The sequence below is a fragment of the Dendropsophus ebraccatus genome, chromosome 2 (genome assembly GCF_027789765.1).
Source record: "Dendropsophus ebraccatus isolate aDenEbr1 chromosome 2, aDenEbr1.pat, whole genome shotgun sequence".
NCBI lineage: Eukaryota > Metazoa > Chordata > Amphibia > Anura > Hylidae > Dendropsophus > Dendropsophus ebraccatus.
The window spans coordinates 17398941-17412343 of NC_091455.1; positions in this window are offsets into that span (position 1 = coordinate 17398941).

Genomic DNA, 13403 nt, shown 5'->3' on the forward strand with positions numbered 1-13403 from the left:
CAGGAGGGTCAATTTGAGGGCAAGTTGCTGACGACCTCACTGTGATTAAAGAGTGCACATACAGCTATCCAGGGACGCTGTTTACATCAGCTGTCTCGGAAAAGAAAGGGGGACAAGGGGGAGAGAGAGAGAGAGAGAGAGAGAGAGAGAGAGAGGTTTACACATAGTTTTTTGTGCCTTCAGCAGAAAGCAGCAGCTCAGAACTCGGGAAAGATGACTGAATGCATAATAACAAGTATTGAATAAATTGTCAGTTTCCAGGAAGAGGGATGATTCAACTTTCCCCTTTAGGGTGCCTTCACACCTACCGACTTGCAGCGTTGATAACGCTGCAAGTCGGCTAGGTCCTGGCAGAACGACCGCTGCGTGTATGTAAATCTGCCGGCCGCTTAACCCCTTCTGATGCCGCCCGCCTCCTGCTCCCGCTCTGTATACATACCTCCTTGCTGCACGGGGTTCCGGCGTCCTCCTCTCCCGCCGGGTGTAATGACAGTGATCTGCCAGGACCTAGCCGACTTGCAGCGTTATTAACGCTGCGAGTCGGCAGGTGTGAAGGCACCCTTAAGAGAATTTTCAGCATGCTCTGAACAGTTCACATTCATCTCTGCTATATCTCTACGTATCACGTCTTGAGATGACTCATATTTGCATTATATGAATCATCTTTTTTTTTTTTTTGACGGCACAAGGAAAGCGCTCCGTTCCATCAATGATAATCGAGCCTCGGTAGATTGGTCACTGCCTGCTACTACAGTATATCATTCATCTCTCTACGCTTGCTTTACTCTCATATGGTTGTGGGTTTTGAGACGCTGTACAAGTTATATACAGTCCTCATGCAGCTTCTATAAGCACAAGCAAGTCACTGCCTCCCACACGGTCAGCCCCTCTTCTGAAGTCCTCTGTGCTGCTGCCAGTCTTGGCTCATCCCATTACGCCCTATGACGTGGCTCCATTTCCCTCCTCACACCATAATGCTTCTATCATCACATTAGGGATCGGCATATCAACAAATAGTAGAATACTCTTTTTAAAACATGAAAGACGTCTATTGTGGCGATTCTTATTGTCTGGCATGAACAGTAATGGTAGTCAATCCACCACTCATATACAAGAGGATCTGGGGGTGGGGAGCTACTTACTGAGCATGTGCAACCGCCAGCACTGGACACAAAACGCATAGTTGCCAACATTTGAAATTTTTTTCCAGGGACACTTTAGCGTTAAAAGGGGTGGGGTTTATTGTGGGGTGTGGTTTCGGTGGGGTGTGGCCTATCATGGGTGTGGGTTCTAAATTTTCCAGTTAGAATTTACAGTCAGAACAACACAAAAGGAGCATTACACCCTCCAGTATTAGGTCCCCAGTATATTACACACCACCCAGTATTAGGTCCCCAGTATATTACACACCTCAGGATTAAGTCCCCAGTATATTACACACCCCAGTATTAGGTCCCCAGTATATTACACACCCCAGTATTAGGTCCCCAGTATATTACACACCCCACTCAGAGCAGGCTGAGACTCAGATAGCATTCTACTTGCGATGCCCTGGCCCCTGGGGGCCACTTCCGCAGTGCTGGTGTTATGAGCGGGCAATGACCGGGGCAGCTGCAGGGGTTATACTTGTCACGGTATAGGCCTGAGGGCGGCACAGCTGTAGGGCCGGTCTGTGGAATCTGCGGGTGATGATGGGCATGCGATTCTTCGCTGTACTTAGTCAGGGCACCAGTTAGTGGACACCAATGCCAGGGTTCAGTAACGGCGGTTTTATTATAGATGAGGTAACTAGTAGCAACAGTCTCTCCGGATGCAACCGGGTATATAGCAGGCTTTGACAAATAAGGCAGGAGTGGTGCTGCATAGGCTGTGAGAATACGTGCCGGATGATGGGAGTAGGAGTATGAGAGAAATAGCGTTGCTGGGTGGATTAGCTTGAGAGTAATACTTGCTGTGAATCCTTGCAGCGATGAGGAGAGATAACGGAATGACACCCAGATGAGAGAGAAGACTCCGGACACTTGAGCAGGCAGATACAGCCGAAGACTTGAACACAGCAGAGCACCTGATCCACACTTCTAGTGGTGAAGTGGGAGCTGCAGAGAAGAAGCCCAACTCCTCTGAGGCAGGAGAGGGACGACACACATCCTCCTTGCTTGGAAGCAGGGGGAAGACTCACTTGTTAGGAGGAAGTGGGAGGTCACATGGATGCTCCTGGCCAGAGCTAGTCGGCCATTGGAGGAACCATGGTTACAGGTCACGTGATCAACAGCCTTGCATACCAGTGTACAATGTAATAATACACAGGAACACATGAGAATACACATGAGAATGCACATTACCAGAGAATACTAGGGGAAAACCAGCAGCAGTTGCAGTGCAAACCCTTACCAGAACAGGCATTGACACAGCAATAGAAATGGCCATAATAGGAGTAGTAGTCTGCATGTTCTGGGACACTGCATACTGACTAACTGTACATACTGGCGGTTTGTGCCCATATGATATGCAGCTGCACCCCATATCATCATACTACTACCCCCTTCATCCTACTGCTCTTCCATCTCCATCATTATACTACTACCCCCTTCCTCCTCCTGCCTCTCCATCATCATATTACTACCCCTTCATCATCATCATCCTGCCCCTCCATCATTTTGCTACTACCCCTTCATCATCCTCCTGCTCCTCCATCATCATACTACTACCCCTTCATCATCCTCCTGCTCCTCCATCATCATACTACTACCCACTTCATCCTCCTTCCCCTCCATCATCATCATATTACTACCCCCTTCATCCTCCTGCCCTTCTATCATCATAGTACTACCCTCTTCATCCTCCTGCCCTTCCATCATCATAGTACTACCCCTCTTATCCTTCTGCCCCTCCATCATCATACCAGTACCCCCTTCAGCATCCTCTTGTCCCTTCATCTGTATTTAAAACAAAAAAAAGCTATACTTGCAGTGTCCCAGAACAGCCCTCCTTATGCTTACACTTTCATTATAAACAGTTCTGTTCTGGAAAGCTATGGTACACTGCAAACTGCGTGTATTGTGTCCCCCTTCTCAGTATTTAGGTCTGCCATTTCAGTCATTTATTGCATGTGAATTCAGTTATCAGTGTCAAAAGGTATTATGTCGCCTCCTAGTGTTCAAGGATGGTACTCCTCATGTATATTCCTCTGTATATGCCTAATGGTGTGATGATGCAATGGCTGGATGTCACGTGACTGTGCCCTGCTTCCATGGTAACACCAATGGTCATCGAGCTTTTGGCTGGGTTACTATGTGACTTCCTGTGCTACCTCAGTCTATTCCCTTCCACCAAGGGAATAGGTTGTGTGTTTGTCCTCTCTCCCTGCTAAGAGAGAGACCTGCGTGTGCTCTGCTGCTCCAGTCCACTGGCTGTGTTCCTGTCTCGAGTCTCAAGATTCTCATCTGGGTGTCGATTCTTCAGTCATTCTTCAGTTCCTCTCATCACAGTAGCGAAAATAGGTGGGGGGCAAGGGGGGCCGCCGCCCCCGGGCCCACCAAGGCTGGGGGCCCACTGACAGAAGTGAATTTGCCTCCAGGGCCTGCCCCTCAGTAGCTGCTTAGGGCCACAGCCGCCACCTTTTGTGACTGGGCCCTCAACTTAACGGGAACCTGCCAAGGGATCTGGGATAAGGGTTCCAGATCCCGGGGCCTGAGTGACCTTTAGTTGTGCGTACGCCTTTAAGACGCACGCACAGCTAAAGGGAATGTCACGCTGGAGCAGAGATCGCTAACTGTGCAGGCAGCCTCTGCAAGTCAGGCTGGCTGCCTACACCGGAAGCTTGAAAAGGAGGCTCGGCTACAGAAGAGCTGGAGAACGGGTGAGTGTGTGCGTGTGTGTAAAGGGAAGGGGAATCTTGCACTGCACAGAGGGGGGCCTTATCCACAGTGCGGGGAGAGTTGCCATCAGTCAGTTTTTACCGGGGAATTAATCTCTCGGGTTGGTCCAGACAGGCTCCGCCCCTTTAAGATAAGCCCCGCCCCCAGCACGACTCGCGGGTCAGATAATGACCCTATTGTTGACAGAATAAACTGCCTGAGTAGGAGAGAGGAGCAGCAGGTGCGATCTGATGTCACTGCCACTTTGAGGTCACCAATTTTCCCAGCATCATGTGTGATGGAGGTTAGCCAGCTTCCCAGCATCATGTGTGATGGAGGTTAGCCAGCTTCCCAGCATCATGTATGATGGAGGTTAGCCAGCTTCCCAGCATCATGTATAATGGAGGTTACACAGCTTCCCAGCATCATGTATGATGGAGGTTAGCCAGCTTCCCAGCATCATGTATGATGGAGGTTAGCCAGCTTCCCAGCATCATGTATGATGGAGGTTAGCCAGCTTCCCAGCATCATGTATGATGGAGGTTAGCCAGCTTCCCAGCATCATGTATAATGGAGGTTACACAGCTTCCCAGCATCATGTATGATGGAGGTTAGCCAGCTTCCCAGCATCATGTGTGATGGAGGTTAGCCAGCTTCCCAGCATCATGTGTGATGGAGGTTAGCCAGCTTCCCAGCATCATGTGTGATGGAGGTTAGCCAGCTTCCCAGCATCATGTGTGATGGAGGTTAGCCAGCTTCCCAGCATCATGTATGATGGAGGTTAGCCAGCTTCCCAGCATCATGTATAATGGAGGTTACACAGCTTCCCAGCATCATGTATGATGGAGGTTAGCCAGCTTCCCAGCATCATGTATGATGGAGGTTAGCCAGCTTCCCAGCATCATGTATAATGGAGGTTACACAGCTTCCCAGCATCATGTATGATGGAGGTTAGCCAGCTTCCCAGCATCATGTATGATGGAGGTTAGCCAGCTTCCCAGCATCATGTATAATGGAGGTTACACAGCTTCCCAGCATCATGTGTGATGGAGGTTAGCCAGCTTCCCAGCATCATGTATGATGGAGGTTAGCCAGCTGCCCAGCATCATGTATAATGGAGGTTACACAGCTTCCCAGCATCATGTATGATGGAGGTTAGCCAGCTTCCCAGCATCATGTATGATGGAGGTTAGCCAGCTTCCCAGCATCATGTATAATGGAGGTTACACAGCTTCCCAGCATCATGTATGATGGAGGTTAGCCAGCTTCCCAGCATCATGTGTGATGGAGGTTAGCCAGCTTCCCAGCATCATGTGTGATGGAGGTTAGCCAGCTTCCCAGCATCATGTGTGATGGAGGTTAGCCAGCTTCCCAGCATCATGTGTGATGGAGGTTAGCGAGCTTCCCAGCATCATGATGTCGTCATGGACTTTATTAATTCACAGAAAGTGACATCAAACACATTGTGGACTCCAGTGGGCAGCTGTCAGGTAGTGGTAGGATACAGTCTGTTTTCCGCTGATTGTGCTTCAATGGACTCCCTGAGGTTTAATGAGGTGCAATCAGCACGAAACAGACTGTATCCTACCACTACCTGACAGCTGCCCACTGGAGTCCACAATGTGTTTGATGTCACTTTCTGTGAATTAATAAAGAAGTCCATGACGACATCATGTGGTGGGTGCAGTTCTTATGTTCTTATGATGTTGGTAATTTCCATCATCTTGTACTCAGTATCATGGGGTCACCCAGCTTTCCCAGCATCTAATACTTAGTATGATGGAGGTCACCCAGCTTTTCCAGCATCCTCTACATCCTGTGCATGCTTTCCCTTTACTGCCCAGAGAAGGCCTATTTGGGAAAGGGGTGGTGTACTGCACATAGGGGGGCAACACTACAGAGGGACCTATACTGCATAGAGGTTGCATAAAAGGGGCTACACTATGGGGAGTTTGTATAAACATGAGGATGATCCTGGATCAAGGAGTCTAAAATGTTTCTCTAGTAGATCCTATGGAGAAGAGTCATAGTCGGAGAAATCTTCATGATGGCCAGGTGGAGAACAAAGGAAAATGTGAACAACTTTGAATATCAAAAACATCACCTGCAATTCATGCAGAGAAGCCGCCTCCTGTGAGTCACTGGATGTAGATGCACTATGATCACTTATAAGAACTGCAGAACCTGTATACACCTTGATCTACCTCAATATGGTCAGGGAGAATATTGGCCTTTATATTGTGGATGTTATTCAGTAAAAATATAGTGCTATTATCCAGTCAGTGTATGGTGAGGGTAGTGGTCATGGTGTAACAGTTTATTTGTCCTGTATATGCTGGTATTATTAGTAATATCTTGTTTATATAGTAGAGATTATTCATTGAACATAAAGGGGGAGATTTATGAAAGTGTGTAAATATACATCTGGTGTAAACTGCCCACAGCAACCAATCACAGCTCAGCTTTCGGCTCTGGTAGAATATAAGAGAAGCAGTGATTGGCTGCTGTGGGCAGTTTTCACCAGGTGTATATTTACACCCTTTCATAAATCTCTTATCTTGTATAACCCCTTTTAATTTTACATGGCCATATATGTGAAAAGTAGAAAGCCTTTTTCACTGCTCTTAATCCCTATTCTCTATGAGTAATGAAGTAGAATATTTCCTTTATTATTTGGAAAGCATTGTCATCTGCTGAAGTTCCCTATGGGTAACTAAATCGGTTGGGGGCCCACTCAGACTTTCTCGCCCCCCCTAGACTGAACCCCTAGCTACGCCCCTGTCTCATCATCATCTTCTCAATTCATCAACAGCAAGTATTCAATTCAAGTCTCATTCCACCCAGCATCTCTGCTTCAGTATCACTACTACTCCCATTATTCAGCACGCTAATCTCACAGCCTATTGCAGCATCACCCATTACTCTGCTTTATTCAAGATTGCCTTATTCCCGGTTGCATCCGGAGAGACTGTTGCTACTAGTTACCACCGTTACAATAAATATACAACTACCGTTGTTTCTGAACCTTGGCATTGGTGTGATAATTGGTGCCCTGACTAAGGACAACGAAGAATCGCATGCCCAGTATTCCCGCATGGTCAGGAGCCCGGCTTCCAGCTGTAGCACCCTCGTGCCTAAACCGTGACCACTACTTCCTACAGCTGCCCCGATTCCTGCACCCTCACAACATCTGTATAGCGGAGTGGCCCCTAGGGGCCAGGGCATCGCATACTTACCTCACCAGTACGGTTCCTCTTGTTCCCAAAGGACTCCTCTCCCTGCTCTGCATGAGTGACTTGACTCGCGCTGTAAGGGGGTGGGGCTTCCGGGACGTACCTGGGACATGGTTTTGCCGGGGCTGTCTCCTCAGAATCAGGACAGTCCTGGTAGAACCGGGACTGTTGGCAACTATGCATAACGAGGACGTGAAAGTAGGAGACTGCAGCAGTAATATACATGACTATGGAATTGCTGACACTAGGGGTAGACCTACCCCACCTAAGACCCGACCACTTTTCCCGAAAAAACACACACAGATAAAATGGCCCCAGCAGCCGTTTATTAAAGGAGCAGTCCGGGGATTGTGAAAATCAGGCAGCCGGCAGGGGCAGGAGGGAATTTGATCAGGAGTAGGCACTTACCTCTCCACGTATCAGCGGTGAGCGACAGGAATGGCCTTGGGACCCATTTCTCTCCAAGTTGTGATGACGTCATGATGACTCGGGGGAAGATGCCCATCCTGGCTAATGGACTCATGTATACGTCATGACCCTGCTGATGGACTGTGTCACTGCTTGCCAAAAAATCAGCGCAATCCTCTACTATTGTGGTCGCCGTTCCCATAATCTAACTGTATCTCAACCATAAGTTGAGAAGATTCCATGATCTATAACTGTGACCTTGGATAAAGGTTGTGAAGGGGTTAATGCGCCTTACTATCAATAACACAATAGGAGGATCATCATAAGCGTTATAACGTCTGACTCACAGGCCATTGTTATCACCAGACGCCATACAATGTAATAGGATTAATTCTGGCTGTACCTAACGGTAATTTGCCTCATGCGGCTAAAGGAAACATAATGTGCAAAAATATTCACGCCCGGCACAACGCGTTACTATTAATTGCTGAGAAATAATTGCGTCCATAGATTTACATAGAAAACAAATTAGGGTTAAAGTGGCGGAGGCGTTGACGTCAGCGAGGCGCGAGGTTCAGCTGCTTGGCGAGATGGTTGAGAGGTGACTCAGCACTAAGCACACATATCACCGTGACCTCCTCCTAATGGATCTGATCTAATAAGGACGATGACTGCACAATATTCCAGAGATGACTGAGAGTCTATCACTTCCATTCAGTCATTATATCTGTTTCTGGAATAAGATAGTTGCCATGATTTGAAAAAAATTTTCTTGGGACACTTTGGCTTTGACAGCGAGGGGTGTGGCTTCTTGTGGTGGTGGTGGGGTCACCAGTGTATGTTTGTTTCAGAATTCTCCCTATATTGTCCTCATTGTATGGACCCTACAGTTAGGACAATACAGAGGAAGCATTACAGACCCCAGTATCAGGCCCCCCGCATTTTACACACCCCAGTATCAGGCCCCCAGCATATTACACACCCCAGCATATTACACACCCCAGTATCAGGCCCCCAGCATATTATACATCCCGGTATCAGACCCCCTCCCCCAGCATATTACAGACCCCAGTATCATGCCCCCAGCATATTATACACCCCGGTATCAGACCCCCTCCCCCCAGCATATTATAGACCCCAGTAACAGGCCCCCAGCATATTACAGATCCTAGTGTCAGGCCCCGTTAAATTACACACCCTGGTATTAAGCCCCCAGCATATTATAGACCCCAGTATCTGTCCCCAGCATATTACAGACCCCAGTATCAGGCCCCCAGAACATTACAGACCCCAGTATCAGGCCTCCAGAATATTACAGACCCCAGTATCTGTCCCCAGCATATTACAGACCCTAATGTGAGATCCCCAGCTAAGTACAGACCCCATTATCAGGCACCAGCATATTACAGACCCCAGTATCAGGCCCCCAGAACATTACAGACCCCAGTATCAGGCCTCCAGAATATTACAGACCCCAGTATCAGGCCGCCCCAGCATATTACAGACCCCAGTGTCAGGCCCCAGCCTATTACAGACCCCAGTATCAGGCCCCAAGAACATTACACACCCCAGTATCAGGCCCTCAGCATATTACAGACCCCAGTATAAGGCCCCAGCATATTACAGACCCCCAGCATATTTCAGACCCCAGTATCAGGACCCCAGAATATTACAGATCTCAGTATCAGGCCCCCATTATATTACACACCCCGGTATTAAGCCCCCAGCATATTATAGACCCCAGTATCAGTCCCCAGCATATTATAGACCCCACTATGAGACCCTCAGCTTATTACATACCCCACTGTCAGACGCCAGCATATTACATACCCCACTGTCAAGCCCTAACATATTACAAACCCCAGTATCAGCACCATTCTTACTTCTATACAAACTCCCCATCTGTATTGCTCCACACTGTAGCGGTACCTATTTTGTGCCTCACTTGTGCTTCTGTATATTTTACCCAATTTGTGTTCTCAAACAGTACTTAGGCCACCTCTGTGTCCCTGCATAGTAATATGCCCCCCATCTGTACCCTCTAATAGTGGATAAGCCCCCTCTGTGCCACCACATAGAAGACAGCATCCCTGTGTGCTTCAATATAGTACTTAGACTTTCTCTTTGCCTCCCATATAGTAGTTAGGTCTCTCTGTTCCCCTGTAAGTAGTCTTCCCAGTGGTACCCCCCAGTATGTAGTTTTCCCCATGTAGCCCCCCCCCCCCCCCCGTGTTAGTTAGGCATTCCTGAGGGTAATTCCCCTGGCACTTAGCTCCCCTAATAGGTAATGTAGTTGGCACTCCACTTTATACATCCCCTTGTAAGCCCCCCTCCCATTATATTAGGTACCTCCCCAGTTAGTTAAATTCCTCACATTAGGTAGGTAGACCAACCCCCTATATAGATAGAAGTTTATATTAAGCAAGTATATTAGGTAATTAGCCCGCTGAAATAAGGCAAGTAAGTAGTTAGGTAGGTAGACACTAAATTCAGCAGGTATGTAGAACACCCTATATTAGGTCGGTAGAAACCTTATATTAGGTCAGTAAGCAGACCCCCTCATATAAAGTAGACAGGTAGACCCCCTCATATTATGTAGGCAGGTAGACCCCCTCATATTATGTAGGCAGGTAGACCCCCTCATACAAGGCAGACAGGTAGGCCCCCTCATATTAGGTAGTTTCCCCCTTCCCTAGAGAGGTCCTCTTCACAGAGAAAAAAACACTCACTCCCCTTCTCCCCATTCCCACACTGAGCGCTCAGTCCTCTGGTCTGCTTCATCTTTGCTCATAGTGAACCAGCAGACTTAGCTTTCTGTGTGAATAGAGACTAAACCACGCAGAACATGATACTTAGAGACAGAGTAGTTTGTAAATTAAGATTTACTAGATTGCGGCTCCTTTAAATGTTCTCCCCCCACACACTTGGAATAGACTCCATGACTCTGCTGCTTGGCCTGAATACAAGGTGCGGTACGGCTCCTGTGCGTGCTCCTCAGCAGATACGTAACCTCCATCGCAGCCTTGTAATTGCATTATGTCCTCACTGCTGTGTGTTTTGGCCAGACACGTTGTGATGACTTACAAGGAGCATTGTGCGGCCGATGAGAGGGACAACAATGGGGGCATTGAGACCTATGTAAATTCCAACAAAACCCAAATCATTGTAACAGGAAACTGTATCAGCTACAGCCATGAAGGAAAGACTGCGGCTCCACGCCGGCCCGCAAAAGGCTCACAATGCCCTGACGGCCGCCATGTTGACTTAAGGCCAAGACCGCAGGATTCCCTGAAATCACCTTCGTTCTTTCCCTGTGCATTGCCAAGTTACTCAGCTTTATACAATGTATCCCGGTCTGGGGTGACCTGAAATATAGAGTATAGCTGTCATTTCAGGAGAGTTCCAAGAAAAAATTATATATGCATTAGGCTGGGTTCACACTGTGTTTTACAATACATTTTTTCCATCCATTTTATGCAAAAAAAAAAACGGAAGAAAAACCTGATGCATTTGTGTGCCTCCTTTTTGATCCATTTTTCCATGGACTTCCATTATAAAAAAAAAAAAAGGATCAAAACGCATCCAATTTTTTTAGTGTACACATAAATGTGGTCGACCATGTTTTGTGTACGCCAAAAAATTGAGGCGTTTTGATCTTTATTTTATGAAGAAAGTTAATAGAAAAACGGATCAAAATGCATCACGCTGCTCTTGTTTCTGGCCCACGGCCGTTTCCTGGTCTGTGACGCGGCTTGAGATGTGATGTTTCAAGCCCGCTCAGACATTCAGCAGCTGTAGCGAGGTCCCGCCTTTGAGGCTGAATAGGCCTGAAACGTCACATGTCAGGGAGGTAATAGTAAACAAAGCCATAGTAAACAAAGCCCTCCTGCCCGGAGTACCCCTTTAAAGGGAATCTGTCAGGTCCCTACCTAAGGTGCTGACAGTGTGCTGTAGCTGGCAGTCCCCTAGTGAGCATTGTGCCTTTTGGTAATTTGTCAGTGCAGAGGATTATGTACAATCTCACGTCTCCTACTGTAATGAAGAGTCAAAGAGGAGTTGTAGCTCAGCGTTTGTGCCCCACTCTGGCACACCTCACCACTACTTCCTCCTCTTTTATTCATGAATAATCAATGCTGCCGGCCTCCCGCTCACTCAGTTGTCAGCCCGTGTCTCTGATTGCAGATCAGTGCTCTGTAGGCAGGTTATGTCTGAAAGAAATTCTAAGCTGTAGTTAAATCTCAGACCCCAAATGTGTAGGGGCTGTGGTCTAGGAGTAAATCACCTTTCAAGTGACCTGCCAGCAGTTTGGTCTCTGGTTCAAATCCTCTAATGGACATTTATTGTTAAGGCTTCTGCTCGCCTTGCGGTGTTAGCGGTCGCTGACTGACACAGTGTTGAGTTAGTGTAGGGACTCGTGTGAACCAGGAGACCTGCACGTGGTACTTGGGGCAATATGGTTTGATCAAATCATATACCAACATCCTGGCGTTGGTTTTTAAATATAGCTGAGAAGCATTAGTATCAGCCATAGGTGTGATGTGCAGCGCTCCTTTCTCTCCATGTCCGTATTGTTAACAGTATTTTTGCTCAGTACTTTGCAACCAAAACAAGGAGTGGATTGAGAACACAGAAAGGCTATGTTCACACACTGTTGAAATTGAGAGGATGGCAGCCACTTAATGGCAAATAATTACTGTTATTTTAAAACAACGGCTGATATTTGCCATTAAATGACGACCATCTGTTTACTTTCAACAGTGTTTCTATAGCCTTTCTATGTTTTCAATCCACTCCTGCTTTTGGCTGCTTTTGAGCAAAAATACTGTGTGTGAACATAGCCTTAAAAATGATACAATAATGAGAAAAAAAAAATCACAACATATTGTAATCTGTACATAAACAAAGACACATAACCCAACATGGTGAGCAATGCAGATGTCCCAGCTGACAAATGCAAAGTCAGACCACAAGTTACCATAATGTACTATACACACAAGCTCTATAATGATAGCAGGACTGAGGATGACTCGGCCCCTTACAAGTACAAGGGTTTTATTTTGATAGATTTTTGTAGATTTTAACTACTTCATCTGTTCGGAGACATTCCATCTGCTGTCTGTGAGGATTCCCGCGTCCATCGATCACCACCACCATGGGCTATGGAGGGGCCAAGGAGACGTCAGCGTATAATCCTGAGCGTCCTCACATGCCCTGGTCCTGGGTTCATAAATATGGAAACCCTACAATGGGGTAAGTGTGATCACAAATGTATGCAGCCTGAAATCCTAAATAAGAAACATGTATCCGAGGAAGACAAAGCTGTGTAATGTATAAGGAATATAAAATATAGCCTTTGTTTTCCCAATCCTTGAAGGAGTACTACAGGGGCGTGAGTGGAGAGGGGGCCAAATAATAAAATAAGTTCATAGTCAGGGCTCTGTTTTTGTGTGGCAGGGCTCCAAACCCCCCTGTATAGAAGCAGTTGGAGAATAAGGGTCTTTTTACCTTGTACAGTGATGGGATCATGTTTGATTGGGTGAGGATCAGAACCTTTCCCGATCCCTGTGCTTTCTGCATGGTCAAGGCTGCTGATTCTGGAGGTACACTGACATAATGGGGTAAAATGCTAAAAAAATAAAGGGCTCAGCGCTGCTCTGTATCAACCAAGATGATAAATGTTGGTTCTGGTTGGGTAGTGGTTAAAAGAGAAGTCCGGACTTTTAAAGTACGGCCATTTAAAAAAAATGGCAGCTGACAGGGATGGAGCCACAATAACAAACCACTATTTACCTCTCCACATGCCCACGAATTGCTGTGCGGCAGGCCCAGGGACACCACCAGATGGCATTTCCCCTGTGTCCTCATGACGTCACGACTCAGGGGAAATGCAGGCCCAGGGACACCA